General features: G+C 36.0%; 1 long non-coding RNA gene across 1 annotated transcript; it reads left to right on the top strand.

Moving 5' to 3' along the window:
- Positions 1-893: 893 nt before the first annotated feature.
- On the top strand, positions 894-5519 carry LOC140745152 (uncharacterized). The gene is made up of 3 exons (XR_012102624.1): positions 894-1043; positions 4673-4835; positions 5372-5519. It is a non-coding gene; the product is annotated as an uncharacterized LOC140745152 (long non-coding RNA).
- The last annotated feature ends 865 nt before the right edge of the window (positions 5520-6384 follow it).

The raw sequence follows: 6384 nt of genomic DNA, 5'->3' as shown, positions 1-6384 counted from the left end.
AAACCCCCGACACGTGTAATCCATCAATTTGTAACTGAGAACGCATTACGTTCCAGCGTTCCCGCACTTCCTGTTCCGTAACATTTGCTCTTTGCACGAAAGCCTTTAAGCTTTTCTTTCTAATGTTTTATCTTTCTCTATTCAACGTCTTAATCTTTGGTTAGAAATAACTTATTCCAAAGCAAAACAAGTGTTTCTTTTTGTTCTTATATTTTGACGTCTGTCTGTCCAGACATCTTAAAAACTGTACGGATTTTGACGGGACTTTTATTATCAGGTAGAGGACTTTTTACCTGTGGTCTGTCAGATTCATTGCTAAAGACTAAATTAGAAGATAATTTTAGTTATTATTTAGTTTTCCTTTTTAGTCAATATATTTTCAAAGTAACCACCGAGCATGCAGTCCACCTGATGGTAAGTGGTCTCGTGAGCCCGTATCACTTCTACAACTAACTTCATAAAGGACAGAGGTTCTATCTGTAGTCGATCCTATATGAGGCGATTATTTTAGTCCTTAGTTGCGTTGCCCCTTCTGAGGACTAAAATAATCACCTCATATGTAAGTCAACCGGCTTCTACACCCTTCCACCAAAACGGGAGAACTGCTACACACTAGAAAGAAAGAAAGAAATATTTATTTGCAAAAAATACTACAACATTGTGTGACATAAATAATAGCAAACATAATTTTAAAATCAAAACATTGCTGCAGTAAAATTTTACCAAAGGGTCCACACTCAGCCTCACCGCGGCGAACCACGGCCACTGATTTTCAGTGTGATTTTCACTAGAAATAAGATGATGGAACATCCCTAGTCGAACCACGCATAATGTTTATTACCTTTTCTTTAAAAAATACAATAAAGATTTTTTAATATTTTTTGTAGATATGGGGTGCAATACAATTACAATCCGTCGATAAATTCATAGAGGACATATTCCCGGACAGAGGAGATGACTTCTACTATACTAAGTTGGTTTTCATACTAATGTGCATCCTTCTGATCCTCGCGTGCGGGATACTGATGCTAGGTATACTGGTTGTACGTATGTATTAACTATACTTAATAAGCTAACTCGTATATTTTTTTATATCTATACTAATATTATAAAGAGGAAAACTTTGTCTGTTTGTTTGATTGTAATGTATAGGCTCAAAAACTACTGGACCGATTTTAAATATTCTTTCACTATTCGAAAGCTACATTATCCACGAATAACATAGGTTATATTTTATATGAAATATATTTGATAAATAGATTTTGAGGCGGTACTAAGTTTGCCGGGTCAGCTAGTATACAATATAGGAGCAGCAGACGAACATGCATTCCTTTTGATAGGAAGTGGGTACTTGGACATCATATTTTAAAATGATAAATATTACTTGATTAATATTTTATTATATGAAGGTGGTAGAACCCTTTGTGGTTCGACTCTGGCGGCACCACCGCCACACATATTTCTACCTAATAATTGCAGTGTTAGGTGCTGCTGTGTTCCGGTTTGAAAGGTGTGGTAAGGGAGAAAGACTTTTCCGAGGCATTCCAGCTTAGTCCTCAGGGGTAGCGGCGCATCTGTGGCCGACCTCAGGTAGGAATATCTAATCCTATCTGGGGTTTATTACAGATGTCCATGGGCGGCAGTAGCCACTTACCATCAGGTGGACTGCATGCTCGTCTGCTACTCTTATATTATATAAAAAAAAATATACATAATACTTTTCATCAAACTCATAAAATTTACTATCAGCAAAAAATCATATATGTTAATCTGCCTACATAACCGAAAAACCTGCATGTCATTGATAAAAATGTCTCTTAATATTATCCACCAACCCTTACATTGAAACACGGCGGATTAACCCTTAAGCCCTTTTAATGTATGTTTAAAAGGCTTTCAGTAAAATAATAGCAGATTTATACATTTATAATTTAACCGACTCCAAAATAGGAGATTAATATTTGATCTAAAGAGATTTATGAAATTTGCAAAATACCATCTATTGGTAAGTAAGTAGTCATTGAGAAAATCAATCGTCTTCAAATTACATGGGTTGCTACTTTCAGGAATTAATGGAACACCTTGTGTAGTTAGATACTCGTACCACCGCAGACATCGAATCAGGAACCGTCTGCATATTAAACCGATATGATGCCCAGTATTAGTGCCCCTTACCATGAGTTATTACCTTTTTGACGTTTTGACGTCCACGTTTTGACAAAAATGACTGTTTTGGTATTTGTTTACGTTTGCCCATACACATTCCAATCAGCGCCCCTAGCGGATTGTATCAGAACTATAGTGTCAATAACGTAACATTAAATGTCTAAATTGACAAAATGGCGCTTTATGTTTTGTCTCTCTTTTTTGCGAACATGTGAGGCAGACAAAAAGACTTGAGCACATACTTATTGTTGCATTTACTCAGTCTACTGAAGCAAACGGAACAGAATAATGGATTGAGTAAACGTAACGTAAAATTGTGGGATGTTTTGAAAACTCATGGTAAGGGTACAGTGCACTACATTTCATCAATTCTATTAATTACACATAATCGAGAATGCCCTTATTATTAACTAAAATATTCGCGATAAATAAGTTTTGAGTTTAAAATTACCTTTAAACTGTTTGTTTACAATATTAGAATAGCAGGGTCCTCTTCAGATTGTATTCAGTTAGTAGCGAGCGAAGGAACCTTCGCCCTATTTATAGAAAACCGATTTCTTAGAAATCCAAATCAAATCTAGGAGTAACCGCTTGTCATATAGCGAACTATATTATTTCAAAATGATTTTTAAATCTACTCTTTCCTGACTGCGGAGGGTAATGTTGTGTTTATGTTTTAAAGAATCCCTCTGAGGTTCGACTCCGGCGACACCACCGCCACACATATTTCTGCCTAATAACAGCAGTGTTAAACGCTATTGTGTTCTGGTTTGAAGGGTGACATATTTTTCAGAGGCGTTCCAGATTAGTCCTCAGGAATAGCGGCGCACCTGTGGCCGACCTCAGATAGGAATATCAGATCTAATCCTATCTGGGGTTAATTACACATGTCCATGGGCGGCAGTAGGTATTTACTATCACGTGAACTGCATGCTCGTCTGCTTCTCCTATGTTATAAAAAAAAACGCTGTATGTCATTTGACACAGCTAACAGCCCAAAGGGCTTAACGGATTTTAACATAATTATGAGGTCTACTTGGATGTGGCTAAATTGTGAGAGTAACAAAGACTATATTTTTAAGCAACTGGATTTTTTTGTTATTATATTATTTTTTAATTAAATGAATTGAAACTTGAAATCTATCTGCTGCTTATTTGCTTGTTAAATTCTGTGTGTAGAGTACGGAATATGATGTTTGTATGCATAAAAACATTGAGGAGAAAAATCTTTTTGAGAAAAATAGTGCTAATAATGTAGTAACAATAGTAGATTAAATTCAAGCGATATTTGTTCTTATAGTTAATGCAAAATATCAAAGGCATACACACACAAAGGACACAAACAAATAGGCTTTTATAAAAAATATATACCAGTAACGCCATCTATCAACGGTCTACTGCGTTAAAGTAGTTTTAATATTTTTGGAAAATAAACGTAACTGCTTTTTTTAATACCTTGTGTCCAATTTGTAAAACAGTTAAAATATAATTTCGATGCCTGCTTCACCGAGGATCAAACATGGGTTCTCTAAAAACAACTGAAGACTGGGTGTTTTTAGATTTTTACAAGCTTTTATTTAACTTATTTTGTTAGTTCATGGCGGACGCCCCAAGATGGCGGATCCATTATTTTTAATGCAATCACGAAATATGGTATTAATGGTATTAGGTATTAGTTTAAAGGGTTGTTTAAAGATAATACTAATTATATTTACTCTACTCGTATATGTTTATGTAAAAGCAACAACACTTTAAAAGTTCCTCTCTGTTAGTAAAACACATGAGAACCAAACAGAAGTATTAAGAATAAGGTTATGTGGCTCGTGGCCTCGTGGCCTCCGTCACCGAGACAATGACGGTAACGAGGTTATTGCTTCAGAGCTCGGATACTTTACAAGGATATCCGATGTTTATGGCTTTAGTTGTTCGATTTTATTCATAGCTTAGCTTTGTTTTTTCAGCAATAAAATATCGGTAATGTAAGTTATGTAGTTTTAAGCCGTATTTGGTAGTAAATATGTCGTTTTATACACGTAAAAACATATTTTTATAACAATATTCAAAGTTGTACAGTTTCACATCCAAACCTGTCAAAGGAAACCGAAACAAACTGAATCAATATCATTAAATAGTAATAAATTTTGAAATTCAATATTGTGCGTTTGAGTAAAAAAATCAATAACACGTGCCTTTTTAGGACTCCGTACCTAAAGGATAAAGACTGAAAGTTGAAGATTACTAAGCCTCCGCTGTCTGTCTGTATGTCAAACAGTCGCAGGGCTCTTCTTGAACCGTAGATAGACACTTGATTTTTTACAGAGTATATGGGCTATAACAACAAAAAAATAAAATAAAAATCTTGAAAATAAATTGGGTTCTCCATATAAGAAAATGCTATGTTTTAGCGTTTCCCGCTTTATCTATTGAACCGTAATACATAGACAGTTAAATTTTCACAATACATTTAATTCTATGATAACAAATACTAGTCTTATTTTATTTTCAGGCGAAAAGTGACATAATAAACATTTACATATGGTACGGATTTATTTTCAACTGTGTGTACATTGGCTTGACGACGGCTGGTAACATCTTCATAGTTCTCCGTACAGGCAATATGGAGAAGAGGCAGATTATACATTTAGTTACCTCTGTTATGTGGAGCTGTGGTAAGTATAATGTATAAGTTTTTTACATTAAATAGGAGTAGGAAACAAGCATGCAGTCCATCTGATGGTAAGTGGCTACTGCTGCCCATGGACGTCTGTAATTAACCCCAGATAAGATTAGACTCAGGTAGGACCTCAGGTCAGCCAAAGATGTGTCGTATCAATGCTGTTATCAGACAGACATACGAGTAGGTGAAGAGGGAGTGTCGCTGAAGTCGAAACAAAAAAGGGTTCTACCACCTTCAACCTTCCATTTTCAAGTATTATATTTAGCATTATCTATTATTGCTGCTACGGTATCGCAGAAAAACTATAAATTTAATCACTGAAGTACGTAATAATAATTTATCTTTAAACGTTATCTTTACAGATTTTGATACATAAAAATCTCAAACCATTTTACTCTCAAAATCTTTTATAAATACATATCCAAAAATAGTCTGAACATACCTAATACATTGAGAGCTAAAAAATAAATTGCGTTAAAACCACACCCACACAAAACTTTGACCCTAAACCGTTTTCTTTATTTCCAGTGTTCTTCTACTTGTTGATGGTTGTGAACAGCTACAAAATGCTCGTCTGGCTGTAGATTAAAGTTCGTAAGATAATAAATAAACCCTTAAGAATGGTTCTTGGGTCTCTGTGTAAATAAATGATGTGTCTGTCTGTTGTTTTAAAGTACTATTTTCGAAGATTATTTGTTTATTTTGCGATTATTAATGCATTGTTGTGGCATTCAAACTTTTTATAAGCTTGGAGTTGCAGACGAGGTTGCAGTCCATCTGATGGTAAGTGCCGCCGCCTATAGACATCTCTGACCACCTCCATATAAAATAGATGTGTTGACTCATACTTAAATCAACTGGCACCAAAACCATACTTACACCGAAATGCAGAAATGCTTCACGCTAGTATGAGTCTGACGGTATCTCCCCTTTTTTGTTTACGAGGAGGAAACCTTCAAAAGGTACCCTATGCCGTGGGTGCGACGAGGGGTTATGTGGGATTCTTACCGCACCAAAACCCCCCCGGTGGCCGTCCTCGGCGCTGCGTAGAGGACTCCGGGATCTCCAAAGGAACGCAACCGGAGTCCTCTTAGCGTCTTGCCCCCCTATCTCCCCTATCGAATCATACTGGCTCTATCAAATTTTAAGAGGAGCCATTGCTAACCATGTTGACTAAGTACGGATAAGTAGACTTCATTTTTGAGAACCATACGTAACGTATAGTCCGCGCCAACCCGCTAGTCCGCACTGAAGTTGCTGCGAGCAGGTGTAGTCATACAATTTGCTACAGCGACGCGATTCATTTCTATATTCAGAGCGGACTAGCACTTTTACGCGGACTATACCTACTTAAAGAAAAAAAGTATTTGAACCCCATATACTCGTAAAAGCCAAAATTCATGACGACGTTATCACATTATATCATTGGGACATTTGGTATTTTACATGACATTCGTAAAAACACTTATAAGTTTTATAATTATGTGTAGTTTCTCCAATTGCAATATATTGGTACGCGGGCAAAACCACAAGGGAGTAAT

The sequence above is a fragment of the Epargyreus clarus genome, unplaced genomic scaffold (assembly GCF_041222505.1).
Source record: "Epargyreus clarus isolate Ecla_fem2 unplaced genomic scaffold, WU_Ecla_fem_2.2 ptg000002l, whole genome shotgun sequence".
Taxonomy (NCBI): domain Eukaryota; kingdom Metazoa; phylum Arthropoda; class Insecta; order Lepidoptera; family Hesperiidae; genus Epargyreus; species Epargyreus clarus.
This window is presented reverse-complemented; position numbering and strand designations above follow the sequence as displayed.